Genomic DNA, 17,073 nt, shown 5'->3' with positions numbered 1-17,073 from the left:
TAGAAAATCAAGTAGTAGGATTGTATTACGCACCTGAGTTTGTGTAGTTTGTTTTATATCGCAGGATATTCGTCACAGTTCACTTGGCATGCAGGAATCATTTGCAGAAAAAATAGATCGGAGATTTCAATATTGCTCAATAAGTTCTTATATGACTAACATTGATTGACTGTCCAAAACCATGAGAACTGCAAATTATTTTGTATAAACTAGTTATCACTGTATAAGCACATAAAAATGTCTCGAAAGCGTATAATTTACAACAGTCACGTTATTATTTATTGATGAAATAAACTCCGAATAATTAAACGTTTTACTTTTTTGTCATATTCGACTTTATTTCAACCGTTAAAAAACTATCATGCACAATTTAACAGTTACGCCAAGCAGTCAAATTGAAATCAATCCTACAATTTTGTTGTCATCAAAATATCCAATTTAAAAACAAAAAGTCCTTCTCAATACTAAAAATATCCTTTAACTATATAAAAATAAAGTCTAAAGTCATTTTCGAAGATTTTTTGTATTCGAACGGAAACAAAACAATGGATTCACAATTAAATGCGATGTGATTTCATGATGATTGTCATCAGACTGTCATGATATAAGAAATTATCGTATCATTGTTTATAAAGTAATGTGACAAGATAATAGGATCTTTAGAATGCCATATCGTACGTTAAGAGGAATAAAAATATTGTACTTAAGGAAGTAGATAATTATTGCGGTTTTGTGATTGTGATTGAAGTCGGAAATTGAGGTAAAATAATACTGGCACTCAGATTTTGAGAATCATTTCTTGACGTAGAATTTTTGAACCCTTTCTTGTCAAAATCTGTTTTTGTAATTATACTCAATATAGACTCATCATCATCACCAGCCTAGCCTTTCTTCCTATTATGTTGGAGTCGGCTTCTCGTCTCATTGGATGCAGCTGAATATCAGTGTTTTACATGGATCCACTGCCTATCGTGACACAACAGGTTACTTGCAATGTTTTTTTTAATAATTTTTGCCTTTCGGGTTATCTATTCATGAAAAACAAATATCTTATGACAGAAAATGTCTATAATCTTAGTAATACGTAAAAATACAGCTATAATGCTCGTTACCATTAGATAAATGAGTGAGAACAAGATAATGAGGTAATAGACAATAAAAACTTTTAACGTTATATCAACATGACATGCAATTGTATCATCTTTCTTGTTATGAGGTAATAAGATTACCTTATAGATGACTGCGGTTCATATGTTTAAAACTAAAGTATGTAATACTAGTTATTACCCGCAGAGCACAGCTCGAAGGTTTTCTTGTAAATAGTAGTATAAATTATTCATTCAGCTCTTACATATATACTTTTACATAATACTGCGCCGGTTAAATCCTGAGTTGGTATACCATGGTGGAGGTGTAAAACACCTACATTTGGCCATTAACAATGTTATATACATTTGTATGTAATAGGGCGAGACTATTGTCATATATTAGTTACCGGCTACGTTACCAAACACCGGGCTACTATTGAGAAATATAGAAAAGCCCAATAGTACTTTCCTCGATCCAGGAATCGAACCAGATATCCCACGATCAGCAGTCGAATATAATACCAAATATACTTATGTAAAACGTTGGCCTTGACTACTGTCAATCAAAATAAACATTACTCAGTCAAGTTCAAGGTCTTTAGACGAGCGAACTCATCAATTATAAAACTAGTTAATCATTAATCGCATAAAAGCAGTTTTTTTGCTTGTCTTTGTTTTTGCATTGAATATTACTGGTTTATCTGACGCCTGTGATATTATGTATCTACTGACTACAGTAAACATTCAACTTTATGCAAATTTATATAGAAATAGCTGACCCTGCAAAATTACTTTCGCCTAACAGCCATTTATTTTTAATAAATAAAGAACCGTTTTTTCGTAAGAACCAGCTCCGTACTTTGAGGCGATATAAAAAAAGAATTAGTGAAATCGGTCCAGCCGTTCACGCGTGTTGGCGTGACCAAGGGAAATACGGATTCAGTTTTATATGTATGTACCTATATACATATCATCTAAAGGCAGATAGAATGTATTTCATTCAACTTTAGGCAAACTGTTACAGGATATCAAATAAATTGGTCAAATTAAAGTACGATAGCGCAATGACTAACACGTCCGACTGGCGATTGAAAGACAATGGGTTAAAAATATGCCCTTTGTTTGCCCACAAGCTAATCAATTATTGTATCAACCATATTGCAAATCATTTGGCGATTGAAAATAGTGGCCGTGAGTATCTTGCTATTCAAAATATCCTTTGTACAAAGTATATGATATAGTCATATAATTTTTTTTCGGAAAAGCTGGTTACTTCTAGCTTTTCTCATAAGGCTCTTCTCTTTATAACTCTCCGAACTAGTGGTAGAGTCAATTGTAAAGACTATCATAAATGTCAACAATTGACCTAAACGAATAAATTATTTTGATTTTTAACTTGAAGTCTTCGAAGCTTAGCTGATGGGGTTAGTAGGATTCCAGGATTCTTAGCATTGTGTTGCTCATATTAGAAGAAGATATGTTCGTTATGGAATTCTTAAAGAACGTTCGTGTGACCTTTTGACGTGACATAAACAAAACAACGACGATGCAACTGAATAGTGATGTCACAGAACTCACAGACGAATGCCGTAGACGCTATTCTTCAAACAAGTGCGCAAGGATTAAGTCGTGAGAGAATGAGTGGAGTAGACTTGGTGTTACATTTATAAGATGATGTGAGACTAGGACTTGGTATTTTGTCTATATTTCTCTATTATCTCGTGTTGAAGATTTGTCGTCTATATAAATGAAAATGAATCACCTAAATATGTATATGTACGCGTATGGTTTCTGAACCACTAAATTAAATTGGATATTTTTGTTATTACCAAGATAAGGTGTGTATGGGATTGCCGGGATCAAAAAAAAAATACCACAAATGGGTTCAACGGGATAAAATAGTACTACACACCTGTAGGAAGTCGAGCAGAACCACAAGGCCTTTTTCAAATACATAATCTCCTTTCGAAAATACGTCAAGAGTAGGTAGGTACTGATAATTGTTTTAAGAAAATTCGATGAGAAACTGGCTAGGTATTTTATTATATCTAGACATTTTATTGGTTACCGCTATGATAGTTTATTTTTTATTTCATGTTAAGTAGTTTTGTGCGTTTTTTAATGCTTAACTGATTCTGTATAAGCTTAGTACATCATATTAATAAATAAATTTAACCCATTAATGTCCCACTGCTGGGCAAGGGTCTCCTCCCGTAATGAGGGAGGGGTTAGGCCTTGAGTCCACCACGCTGGCCAAGTGCGGGTTGGGGACTTTGCATGCCCTCAATAAATGTATTAAACAAATTTTAGGCATGCAAGGTTTCCTCACGATGTTTTCCTTCACCGTTGGAGCATGTGACAATTATTTCTAATACACACATAACTTCGAAAAGTCATTGGTGTGGTGCCTCGGATTCGAACCTGCGACCACTTGCGTGGGAGGTGCCAACTTAAACCACTCGGCTATCACTGCTCATATTTATATGAAATATTCAACAGCATAAAGTCACGCATATTCCCTATTGTTTATAAAAAAAAAAAAAAAAAAAAAAAATGTATTTATTTGAACACAAAAGATTTGGTACAAAACAGTTATGTGCACGGTAATGACTGCATTAGTTTAAAACTGTGTCGCAGTCATTAACGCCCACCTCCGTGAGTTTTAAACATAAGTTTTCAGCATACACAAATATCTACTGTTAAACAAAAAAGAAAAACGAAATATAATATAACAAAAGAAAAACATATTATTTAAAAAACAAAAATAAAAGAAAATAAAATTAAAGATTGTTGACTTCCAAAAGTTACAAAAAATATATATATATATTTTTTTTTAATTAATTAGATTAAATTAAAGGAAAATCCAAATTATGTGTGTGTTTGTTAGTGTGCGTGCGTGTGATGTGTGTGTGAGTGTGTGTGTGTGAGAGAGAATATGTGTGTGAGTTGTGTGTATATGTAGGTGCGTGCGCACGCGCGCGTGTATATGTGAATGCATGTCTATGTGTGTGTGAGTAGGTATGTATGAAGTGTGTGTGTGTATGTGCATGTAGGTTAGTGCGTATGTAGTGAAATTAAGTTCTGACAAATAGCTCAACTTCGTCATAACTCAGGGTGCCAAACCAATGAACCATCTGTGCTCGACATTGTCGTAGGGTAAGTGGATATATCTTGAGTTTTGTATTTACTCTATTATACAAGATTGGGCTCAAATACCGGTAATGTCTGCGTACAAGCAAAGTTCTAGCAGGCTCTACTTGACAGATACGGTCAGATCTTCGCTTCCGCATCAAGTTGGGATCATATGGCATATTTGAGTGTTTGCGTAATATCATACTTAAAAGGAAGGATTGTCTGACTGTCGGAATGTCACATGTCCTTGAATCTGCACTAAGCAACAGGCAAACAGGAAATCATTATTAATATTAACAATGCAATAGGTATCTATATTGACATTATATGTAGTCATTTAAGCACATATACCTATAATAAATAACTCATATTTCCGTAGAATAACATGGTAAATTCGAATATGATAATTAAGTATTTCATACGCTTATCTACATGTCAGAAGCGCGAAAGTGTGACAAACAGTCTTACCGAAAGGTATCGTGTTATAACCCAGGCAACTGGGTTGTAGAGGTCCGATAGGTAGTCGTTCCATGTAAAATACTGGTATTCAGCTGCAACCGGTGAGATTGGAAGCCGACTTCAATATAGTGGGAAGAAAGGCTGGACTGATAGTATCGTAGTCTAGGTTTGAAGCTTTTGATAAGACTGGTTGTCACATTTTCAAGCGTATTGGTAAACTAAAATCGTATTCTGTGATAAGGGATGAAAGTTTGTACGCGAGACGCACCGGTTCGCTAATGTACAGTCAGCTTCAAAAGTAGCTGAACAACTTCATATTTTCAAAACCTCTGTGTTACGTAACTTTAATAAATAACTGATCAAAGTCAGGTAGAATGAGTTAGAATTAAACATTTCTATCAATGGCAAATGCTTTTTCCATGGATTAATGTGCACACTTCAGTATATAGGTAGGGTTTCAAAAGATTGAGTATGATCAGCTACTTTTGGAGCTGACTGTAATATACAAAACACTTCTTATAAGCAATGAAGATTTAAATTATTTTAAATGTTACATTTATATACCTAGTTGCTAACATAACGTTCCCTAAGACAAGATTTGCTTCCTTAAACTAACAAAAGCGATTCCCAACCCTCATTTAACACTGCATAAGCGTGAATGCAAGTGAATGGTAATGTCGTGGACTGAAAGGAAGATATTGTGTTTTGTGAGCAAGTGCACTGTTCTGACGGAAGGGTCGAGAGGGAATGAGGATAGGGACTGTGGAGTGGATTTTACACTTTTTAAGTACAGGTATTGTTTTTTTTTTTCGTTTTTGGAACGTATGCATACTTTGTATGCATATGGTTAGATAATTATAATAGTGCTCGTTAATTTAACTGACAAGTTTCAGTGTCTATTCGACCAAGAAGGAAATCTACAGTCATCGGCGTTATTTGGTCGATTATTTTGGAACTTGAATTGCTCTGTTATTAGGTCATCTGCCCAAATCCCTAATGAAACGCTTAATTTACTTATTAATTAATTTTAGAAATAAGCAACATTAATTAAAATAGAAATGTAACGTAAAAATTGTATTCAGCAAAAGCCAAATAAAAATTATCATACTAACACGACTCCATCAAAACTAGTCCAACAGATTTAGAATCCCTCCTCACAAAATTTAAAGCTTAGAAAATATAAGAAAGGATCGGACAAAGATTCGGACTGGGCTAACACGTGTGCCCACACGTGGGCCTGGGGGTCACTGACCTGTGTCTCAACAATATGGACTCATTACTTCCTAGGATGCACAAAGGAGTTTCAAATTGCATTTGTTTTTGTTTTTCTGCAGCTGCAGGGAAGTGGTCAGGTTAAGAGGTTATTTGTCTTAAGTTACGGCTAAAATAGAAACGCAAGCTGTTGTCTAATGGCCGTTTGGGATGTGTTTTAATTATCTTCATTATAATGTCTTAATGTTCTGCATTAGTTAGGTAGCAGTGTCATCTCATTTACATTTTTAATGAAACTCACAAGGCTTCTTCGTCTTTGTCTAAACAAAAAAAAATTGAGAGTGTCACATTGGTTTCAGAGTACATACGAATTGTTTTAAATTAAAAAAAGGAAAGAAACAAAAAATAAGAACAAATTATGAAGCTAATCTAACTTATCATAATCATAAACTAAGGGCTAAGTAATTCAAGGCGGGCATTTGAGAAAGAAACAGCTTGTACGATATCATGGTTGTGGAAAGCAACAAATTATTGAGATTGTATTCAATATCGCAATAGATTTAACAGACAGACATTTCATACATCTCTGCCTACACTGTCGGTTATAACATGATATTATGTATGTACATTTGTATGTTTACAGAACCTCAAGCTGTGAAGGTGTGAAAATAATTACGTTAAAAATGGTTAAAATATATTAATTTTAGTCTTAATTTTACTTATGTTCAATGCCTAATATTGCATGTCAGCTTAATGACAAAATATGTGACATTGTATTATTTTGTTAACCAACTTTTGTACCATATTTTCTGCGAATAAAATAATTTGAATTTGACCATTGCCACGGTATTGATTAAAACAGTAGCTTTAATAATCAAGTATATTTAAGCTGTTTACTAGCCTCCTACGCCTTATGTCTCACAAAGGAGTATATTCCTTTAATTACTTTCGGTCACGCAGGCCCACAGGACCAATCCCGACAAAGAACGATACATTAAACCTCCACGTATTATCCTTTTTTAACCTCTTCTAGGGGCTGTATAAGAAATAAAAGAGGGTTGAGGTCATTGGCCGGAGGGCAGACCCTCTTTTGGGAACATGAGGAACATCTGACCCGGCTTCAAACGTGTTTCGTAGACCAGTCGTGAGAGAATTTGAGATGTAATGTGTTACAAGTATTTGGATGCTGTAGTCCAGTGTTGAGAATAAATGATTTGAATGATATGATGTGAAAGAGTGAGAAATGTACTTAATGAATTTAGTGCGGGATTTGAAAGGATTTTCTTTGAAAGGATTTAATAAAAGATAAGGAACAATATAAGTAGGTTTTGTGTAGCGTAATAGATTTTTGGTAGTGTCAATCATATGTATTTTTAGGCCATCTTATCGATACTAGCAATCAGTTTATAAGGCTTCTGGATAGTAGGAAAATATAATATTTACTTGTTTGGAGCGTAGTTTAGTCTCTAGAAAAGGTAGAATCATAAGATTTTATTAGGATAATAAAATCAAAATATGTTGATGACAGGCATGCAAAGTCCTAGTAAGGGATATTTATACCAATTTTATAAAACCTATATATGTAAGAGCGTACACATTTTTACAAAAAGGTGATAAAATAATGGCAAATATAACCCTGCTAGCCCCACATCTCGGATACACAGTTCAAGTCCACCAAGTTAATAAAGTTAACAATTTAAAAAGAGTTTCCTCATAAAAATATATGTTCATAAAATACATCGGAATTCACTTTCCCATAGAAAACAAACCCAAGTTACAATGAGAATCACGTACCTTTGTTTTCTAACCACTTGCATACACTCACAAAGTCTTCAATGAGTAACATTACGTATGTAAGGAGGGCAGTCTATTTAGCCTATTTGGGTCGGCTATATCTGGTCAAGGGCAGGCTAACAAGGATGCGGGCTATGAATAATTACGGTGTTGTCTCACAGATTTCTGAGACAATGATTCATTTTTGTCTCTACTATGGTGGTCTCGAGAGCGGGACGTTTTTGACCGTCTGTGTTCCGAGTTGAATTCCTTTGAAAGAAAATCTTATTGTATAAAGAGATTGTAGTTTTAATATTGTGTTGCCTTTAGATTAGGCTTCTATTTATAAACATTTTGCCAAGTATATCTGTATTTTAGTAGCTTGTAACAGGAGTCATATTATTATTTACCGAAAGGAGCGAACTGTGGGCAAACTGCAAATTGTTTCAACAGCTTGAATCAATAGCTTCTATTTTTCGTTTATATATAAATACTTAATAGAGAGTACCTGGCATTTTCTGTGTATTTCCAACATAAAGTATCTGTATCAAACTGATCATCGTCAGCTGCATATAAGCGAACGGATCACTGATGTTCTAAATCAAAATTTTGTATATCCTTACCTGCCGGCAATTGTAGAAATAAGGTTCTGTAAGTTTCTGGACTATAAAACAGACGACACAATATTATTTTAATGTGTCACATTGAGTAAGCAATAAAATGTACACGAAATGTATACTCATGACAAAACATGGCGGTCTCATTAACCATCATTATGAGGGCTCGTATAAAAATGATTTAAACGCAAGTAATTTCATTTGTCTTAATTGACGGGAGTGATTATTATTTTCTCCCCCTCGGCAACAAAAACATGGTTATTTATGATTTTCCTATGTTAGGAACAGATGGTTGTGTCATACGGATGTATTAAATAGTGCATTGACCTTGGCTGATAGTACCACAAATCTTTTGTTGTACATACTTTTTAGGGACTTTGTAGAAACATCCCTACTACAGTGAAGTGCGTTGTAGTCTTAACCAGCGGTCTTGTATGACAAGATGTATGGATGTAAATGAAGCAAGGGAATCTTGTAAGGATCGCACCGTAGCGTTCGCTGGTCTCTGCCTACCCCTATGAGAAGAAGGCTTGATAGTCTATTAAAATGGGTAGCGCTAACATACCACTTAAGACTACGTAATGCAGAGGCGATTCAATTCGTTAAATATTTGTAAAAAAATATCGATGGTAGCTTGGTTTGTCCAAGCTACCATCGATATTTATATTCAGACAAAAATTTTATTTGTATAGAAATAGGTACCTTGTGCTTCGAGTAACCTTATTTTCTTCTTATAAGCAAATGGGTTAGGTAGTATTTTTTGTTAATGTTGCTATATTTGTGTCAAACAACGCGAATTGTTCAGAACATACTACAGTAACACAGAAGTGTATGGTGAAGCGATAACACAGCTGGCAGGACAATGCACTCTTATCAGTGCATTTCTCTCAGAACGATATGTCACGAACTTGTTGCTACGGTGCTGCGACTCGTGGATGGTTTAATGCTGCTCTCGTTATTTACAGATGTTTTGCTGATAGCACTTTAAAAAAGGTTATTTTGCACGAAATATGATGATTCTTATGATTTATTCTTGGTAAAACTCTCGCAGAAAGATAGAGTTCTTAGTTGGGTCTAGTTCTGAAGTAGACAAGTACATTTGCTTGGTTCCTAATTGTTTCAAGCTGTTTGCAATTATTATTGTCCTGAGTTGCTATAGCACATGAAGAATCATACTTACGAGTGTCGTAGGTTTAATTTCATCACGGAACGTTGGTGCTAATCTATAAACTATGACTTGTTTCTCCATTCATAAGTTTTAACATTTGATTTTAAATGTGTAAATGATTGGATTTTTAATAATTATTTGTAATAAAAAACGCCGGTATAATACTACCGACATAAAACCTCAGTTAAAAGATCCCTTAGCAACAAAAACTTGAACAACATTAGCTCTACAAATTACACCTTGATATAAATAAATAAGTAAATCAGAGTGGATACGTTACCCTCCGTCGCGGTGCGTGGGCAACAACAATGATCAGACACTCCTGCTCCTGTAGGCACACCTTCACTATCCTGAGCTGATGTTATCTGCCGCTTACCGTTTATGTTGGCTTTCGTAAATGTTTGACTGTAAAGGATTCTTGAAATTGAAGAGACGGTTTCTTGTGACTTCGGGTTATCAACAACCGAATAGGTGTCGAAAAATGATATGAAAACCTCATAAGCACCCGCGTCTCTTGCAGTATTTTGGAAGGACTCTTTCTTCCCAGTAATTTTAAATGTCAAACACTCGCACCTCGATACCGAGTTCCTATACTCGGTACCGATTATCACATTACAGAAAACGGAGCTGTAAAATTGCTGATTTATTTATTTAAACTTTATAAACGAGTACAAAGTTGTATGTAGGCGGACTTAATGCTAAAGACATTTTCTACCAGTCTAACTTGGGGTGATGAAGAGCTGATTATGACGCATTTTGATTGAAAATGTATTTATATCACATTTTTCAAATACTTTCGTAGCACTTTTTCCATCTTGCCTTCCTTTCTTTGTTAAATAGTTTGTCCAGAATAAAATAATTATTACTCATTTTGACTTTGTTGGTTCTGCTTTCAAAATTGTATTTTTCCTCAAAGGTTTTCGAATTCGTGGTTAAATATGGACAAGAGCATAGTGGTATTGATTTCGGGAAAACTATATATTTGTGGTATCAATTGTCAAATATCTATTTAATTGTAATTAAGGCATCGATATGTCAGGCGAATAAGGCCAAAGTGGTTTTCGTTATGTAGGTGTGCACTTAATTTTATTGAATTAAGTAAGCCATAAATTTAACCTATGACAACCTCATGCAATTTCGCCATTCGCAATTCATAATGCAACTAACTTTAATTGGCAAAATGTAAAACAAACAGTTCTTGGACAGATTCGAAGAATTCAACGATATGCATTTCTAATAACTTCTAAGTATTAGGGTAAGATCAGACTGGAGGTCGCCACTTTAGAGCGCAGATCTGATTTCTGAAAAATTAAATACATTATCTTAATGAAAGAATTATCCATACTTATGTATAACTATAAAATCTCAAACTGCGGTAAATCAGTCACAAAATATTACTTATTGGTAATTCTAAGAATTTCAGAGGTAATAGTCCAAAATGTTCCTCGACAAGCGATGCTTAACTCTTTGACCGCCACAGTCGGCTATACTCGACGATTCAGAAAGTGCTCACAACGCTATATTTTTGTCGACATTTGCCGACGAAAACGTCGTGAGCACTTTCTGAGATCGAACCGTGCGGCTATACGTAGCCACGAGCTTTTCAACTATAACCACCAAACTTACTATAAAAAAATGTCGATATAAATATTCTGCTGTATTCACGCTATCGTTTTGCGCTAGTCCTTAGTACATCATATGGAGTTCATTGATGGTCGAGGAGGGAATAGACACCCGTTGTTACTAGATCCCCGAGGTCAATGAGTCGTAGACCACACAGCTCATACAATGACTAAGTATAGACTATTTACTGCAACTTTGTAGATGTAAGTTGAGTTGAGACCTTGTTTAGACGGTAATTCATTTGATGTTCTCGTAAATATGCATTATTTTGATGCTTTTTATTAATCAGTTTTTATTTTAGGAACAGAGTCTTACGGGTTATTTAGTTTAAGTTAAATACTCCATTAGAAGAGTTACCAAATGAAATTAAGACCAGCAAGGACGTTTTTTTTTTGTTAAAAACTGAAAGTTTTAGCAGGTATCTCTAAAATGCTTTTCTTCACTTATAGAGAATTCCACTACAATTTTGGAAGATCGCCCGAGACTGGCTCACATAGAAATATAGCTCAAGGAGTCAACGAAAATACTGGAAGTTTGGGAAATAGGAAAAGTGGCTAAATCAGCAAGATAGTCAAAGCCCACACTACACATAGTTATTTTATGAAACTAAAGATGGAAGATTTATACAAAAAAGCACCAATAAACTTAACAAACTGACGTAAACAACTTTGTTATTTGTTTATGCTTCCTCAAGCAAGATCCACGTTCTATTCACTAGTTTTTTGTCATCCCTTACAATAATCCGACAATATTAGTATTCAGCTGATGTCATTTCTTTGTTTCTATTTATCCCGAGGGATACAGAGATCAAAGTGTGTGGACGGAATTAAAATGAATATTATTTAAATTATACATTTGCCGCTTATGTAAGCATATTACTGGATTTCGGTTTTCTTTGCCCCTTACGATGTTTTATGGAAATAAAATACGTAATTTTGTTCTATGTCTGTGCGGTCAAGATATGTAGTAAGAAAAGTATATGATTCAGAAAAAGCTCTACAGCCTTCAGCCTTGTCATTTTCTCTATTATATTTTGACGGTTAATTTAAAGATTCATTATAACTATTGTATGTCTAACAGACATGCAAAGCGAAAGTTTAAGAGTTATGATTATTTATTTATAAATACCTACTTGGAATAACTGGAGATTTACATCGAATTACTCAAGTTAATAGAAGTTACAGTTAAGCAAGATTGTTTTCCAACGTTTTACACAGTTTTAAATCCAACTGACTGAATTTACCCTCGGCTGACGTAAATATTACCTAAAGATTATGTATGAGAATAGTCAGAATATTTATCTTTACACCTTTATTATTTTTTCCAATTAGAATCTTTTACGTTTATCGTAATTAACACTGCATATAAAACTAAATAATACGCAATATTAGAAAGTAATTAATGCATTAAATAGGCCGTGAAACAGTCGTAACTGGCAACTGCACTTATTACTTAACGTTGCAACGATTTACGCATATAAAAAATACATGGAAACACAAAAAGATTCATTGTAAATTAATTCTAATAGTCTTAGAGATAAGGTTGTTATTGTTTTGTAGTGTTCATTGTAATCAGCTGGTCGTGTCGGCGTGGTTGTCGCATCTTCGTCAGTATTGGTTGAAGTTTTGGCGCGAACGCAGCGCGCGCTCGCTGCACGGACACTGATTTTCCCGCACTTTAGATGCGTTTTAGTAAAATAAATCGAAATAAACGTATAGCACTGTTTTTACCGCAATTTTTTCGTTTGTGATCGGTTTTTCGGAGTATATTATATCTGGTAAGTGTTTTACTATGTTATTTCATATGCAGATAAGAAAAGTGCGACGTGCATTTTGGCGCGAAAATTTTTCGCGTCTCGGAAAAGTATTTACAATATTTAATCAAACGTAATTATTTGTTCAGTATTTATATTATGTTTAAAGGTTCATTATTTAATAAGGTAGGTATTTAATGTGTGTATATGTCCAAAGTACAACAGGAATGGTATAGGAATATTGGTGACGCAATCAATGATTCATCAATCAGAAAATTTTACATTAAAGAAATATTTCATTATACCTAATATGTTAACTTATTTTCTCTATAATATATATTTGCTTTGAATTCCCAATATTTCGTAATAAAAATGAATTAAATTATAACCTTAGAATACCATTTTCAAATTGCGCATACATTTTGAATGCTTATCAAGATTTTAGACCAAACACAATTACGCATTCGCCAATCGATTAAGAAAAGTATTGTGTTTAAATTACGAAAAAAATATTTCGTAATTAAATACCAAAGTTATTTATTATATTTTATAGCAAAGAATGATGTTGGAAAAATGATACGCGCTTTTGCGATAGCCTTTTTCAGCCACATCTGCGGCCATTTTGAACAATCTTGTCAAGACTTGTTCATGTTGCATGCACTTATTTTGCGTGAATGCTATGGATTCAACCGAGGCTATTTCAAAACCTGAGCTGCTATGGTTCTATGCTATTGATGACTGAGGGTTTGGTAAAGTTAGGATAGACCCAAAATTATCTGCTTAGGCGTAGGCTGGATCGATCAAAAATTAAAGTAACTTCCTTCATCTCGCTTTTCATCGCATAATAGTATGGTCCTTCATAGATGCTCAAGGGTTACGAGACAGGGGCTCGTAGGGTTAGCCATTCGTGCACAAGTATACTTGCTTAAGTCTAGGTAGGGATACAAAGGGATTTGATCTAACGCCTCAGGCTTGGAGATTTTACTCTACCCCTTTTTCTGCAATAAGGGTTGCCAGATGGCCGGGATTTTCGGGCTAGTCCCGGATTTTTGTTCCGTGTCCCGCAATTTTACTCTGTGTCCCGGAATGAAAAAAATACTTGTTTTTACTAAGTTCGTGGCCCCCAGAAATGTCCCGGCAATCAGCCTGGATCGGGCAACCCTACCTACAATAGGGGTACAAATTTACCCTTTCACCCCCTAGTATTTGAGTCATACAATACATAAATATCACAACTTTAATAGTAACAAAACAATATGCACTAATGCATCCTACAATCTGTATTATCTTAGATAAGGTTGCATCGCAATTTCTGATATCATTCATTTTTATCTGACCTTCAGGGGGATGCATCTACAAATATGTTATCTTAATTGCATTCAGTTAATAAGTATTACGGTTGTTATCAAAGACTTTTTGTGGGTTTTGAAGGTGATTGATTTTTTCCGGGTGTTAGTAGTTGGCTAATTAAATGTTTTGTAAGAGATTAAGAGTGCATTTTCTTATTTTGATAAATCATGCACGCTAAGGGTCTCTACTTAGTTGTCAAAATATTGAACTTACCTATATTCGAGGATTACTTAATATTATATGCCCTTAATCGCTCAAAAAGGAAGTAATTCGGTTTACAAAGAGTAACATATACGAAAATGGCGGTAATGGTCGAAAGATGAAAAAAGAAAGACCATAAACAGATTTTTGTACAAAATGAAATATAAATTCTACTATAGTGTATTTTGTGTCCCGTTACATTATGTTGAAATAATATGTCAGGAAATGATAGATATGTCATTTCCCAGCAGAGAATGTTGTTTGGTTGATATGATGAAGATTTCTGGAACTATTAAGATAAAGACATCAATTCACTGATTGTCCAACAGCAATTTTTCAGTACGTTCTCAAATACCGAATTGATTTATCCAAAAAGTTGTCGTTCGCTCCAAACAAATTTATCTAAAAATCTATCAATTATTATTTCAGGCTTTTGTTTGCTTGTTGCTATATACATTTCTATTAAAACTGGAGTTATAAACGGTATGTACCGCTGCATTACAAACGGGACAATGTTTTCCTTGAATTAGAGGTACTCGCGGGAGTAAACGCATCTTTTTATGAGTCCACTTGTTACGATTGTCTTCAAGATAAAAAAAAGTGCATTTCAGAAGAAATATTAAGAGAGTCGTAAGTTCTTATGTAATGGCAACAGTATGTAAAAGGAGTGTGTAATAGTGAAATAAATATGAAAATAAAATGATATGAAATAAACAAAAATCTTATATTCAGTTTTGACATTGAAAACTGTAAATAGGTTATAGAAATATTTTATGTATCCCACTGCTGGGCATAGTGCTTTCCCTCTTTCCTTCCAATTCCAAATCTATCCACAGGCAAACAAGACGTGCCATTTACCGTACATACCATATTTTCAATTCCAAAATTTCTGCAACTTTGCTTTAAAAGCTCTTAGACGGAGAAACGTCCCGTTTTTCTTTTGGATTTCAAAGATAACAGCCCAAACGAAAAGTACTTAAAGTATATTTACTCCCTTACTCCACATACCTATATTACGTTTGAAGGTCTACATAATAGCAAGTGAAAGGAAAAGCTATCTCCCATCTTAACTGCTGTAATTAACACACATACGGAGTGATCTAAAGATAGTCCTGCATTGTGGTCTGTTAATCTGTTGACTGCTTCTGTGGCGCATTCGGTGATGTAGGCTACGCTATTGCCCCGCAGAGGTCTCGCGTTTGAATCTTGAGTCGGGTCAAAAAGTTTTTCTGTTAAAAATTTCTCAGAAATGACCCGAAGTTAGGAAATTGGGGTTGTAGATCTCCGTCCCTTGGGAAGCACGTAAAGCCGTCGGTCCTGCGCCTGACTTATCACTGGTCGTGTTGGTTTAGCCGTCTCACCGGAATATGAGAGATAGGGAAAAGAGAGTGTACGTATGTGAAGTTTTTAACGCGTGCGAAGCCTTGCAGGTTAACTAGTATTTTATTTACTACTTATTATGACTTCTTTGGTGTTTACTTACTCAATATCAAAAGAGCGAAGTCGACTCTGTTTTTGATACCTACACGACCAACTGCCTAAACTGTAATAGACTTAGCAGACCATATCCTACAGAAGAACATAGCCAGATTCTTTCAGATATGTCTTGTTGAAGAAAAACTGATATCTACCATATAGAAAAATAAATACAGTAGAAAATCTAATGAGCTACCATATGAAGCCCAAAAAATATTCCCGGAAACATAATCCATATGCGTTCCTAGTTCAACGCACTACCGAGATGCGACCAACAAAACAAACAAGTTTTCTACGACAGATGTGTAGGTGATGATGGGGTTCAACGACATGGACTTGTCCAAACTTTTTATTGGGAGATCAGATTGTGGACTCGTTTTGATTGTGACTTCCTTTAGGGATAGGGGATTTATTTGTCCCTCTGTAGGAAGTAGGGAATATTTGATTTGCTGGTGGAGTTTGTTTAGAACTTTGAAAGATTTTTGGGTTGCGTGACAACAATCTCATAAGTTTCCCTTGGTTTGTTCGGTATAAGGTTTGACTAAGGAAAAATAAGAAATACTATCGAAAAGCTATCGAGAGTATGTATGACCAACTGACTAATGTTTTGAAAGGACCTAAGTTCATGAGATATGTATGTCAAATTTCATGCAATCGAGTGCGATAGCTTGTGTAGAGGTCTAAATGTAGGAAATAGTGCTAGTTTATAGTGAATTCCCGTTTTTTTTATGGAAGAATTGATACGATAACCACAATGAAGAATGACAACTCGGAAAACATTTTGGAGGAACTGTTGTTTAAGTGTAACAAACTGCATATTGAATTGAAATAAAAAGCAAATCTCACGAATACTGGAAAACACTCACGAACTTACTCATAAGGTTTTTATAGAAGCTTTATAACAGTTTATTTTAAAAGTATTAAGGTGTTAGTATACATGCAGTAATTTAGTTCACCGCGTACCTTCGGCTCTGAAGCTGGGAGGCGAGATAAACAATCAGCACCTGTTTATCACTTGTTATCACTTGCTCTGAGCAGAGGCGGGCTTTCGTAACCTATCATCAAAGAAGTTTACTACTGATGCCGATAAGTACATAGTTTTAATGATTTTTTTCATGAGATTAATCGAGGCTTCGAAAAGTTTTGGTTTTAAATGTGTTATTTGCGTTAAAATAGCCCTTTATTTACCCTTAACTCTTTCTGGTGTATTATGCAGGTTTA

At 34.7% G+C, this 17,073-nt stretch overlaps 1 protein-coding gene across 2 annotated transcripts in view; it reads left to right on the top strand.

The window, feature by feature from the left end:
* The first annotated feature begins 12,694 nt into the window (after positions 1-12,694).
* LOC142980652 (uncharacterized) overlaps positions 12,695-17,073 on the top strand; it is a 56,714-nt gene continuing 52,335 nt past the window's right edge. For both annotated transcript variants that reach the window (XM_076126160.1, XM_076126158.1), the window contains exon 1: positions 12,695-12,849. The gene's annotated coding sequence lies outside the window, so the exon portion shown is untranslated. The remainder of the gene's footprint in view (positions 12,850-17,073) is intronic.

The sequence above is a fragment of the Anticarsia gemmatalis genome, chromosome 18, assembly GCF_050436995.1.
Source record: "Anticarsia gemmatalis isolate Benzon Research Colony breed Stoneville strain chromosome 18, ilAntGemm2 primary, whole genome shotgun sequence".
NCBI lineage: Eukaryota > Metazoa > Arthropoda > Insecta > Lepidoptera > Erebidae > Anticarsia > Anticarsia gemmatalis.
This window is presented reverse-complemented; position numbering and strand designations above follow the sequence as displayed.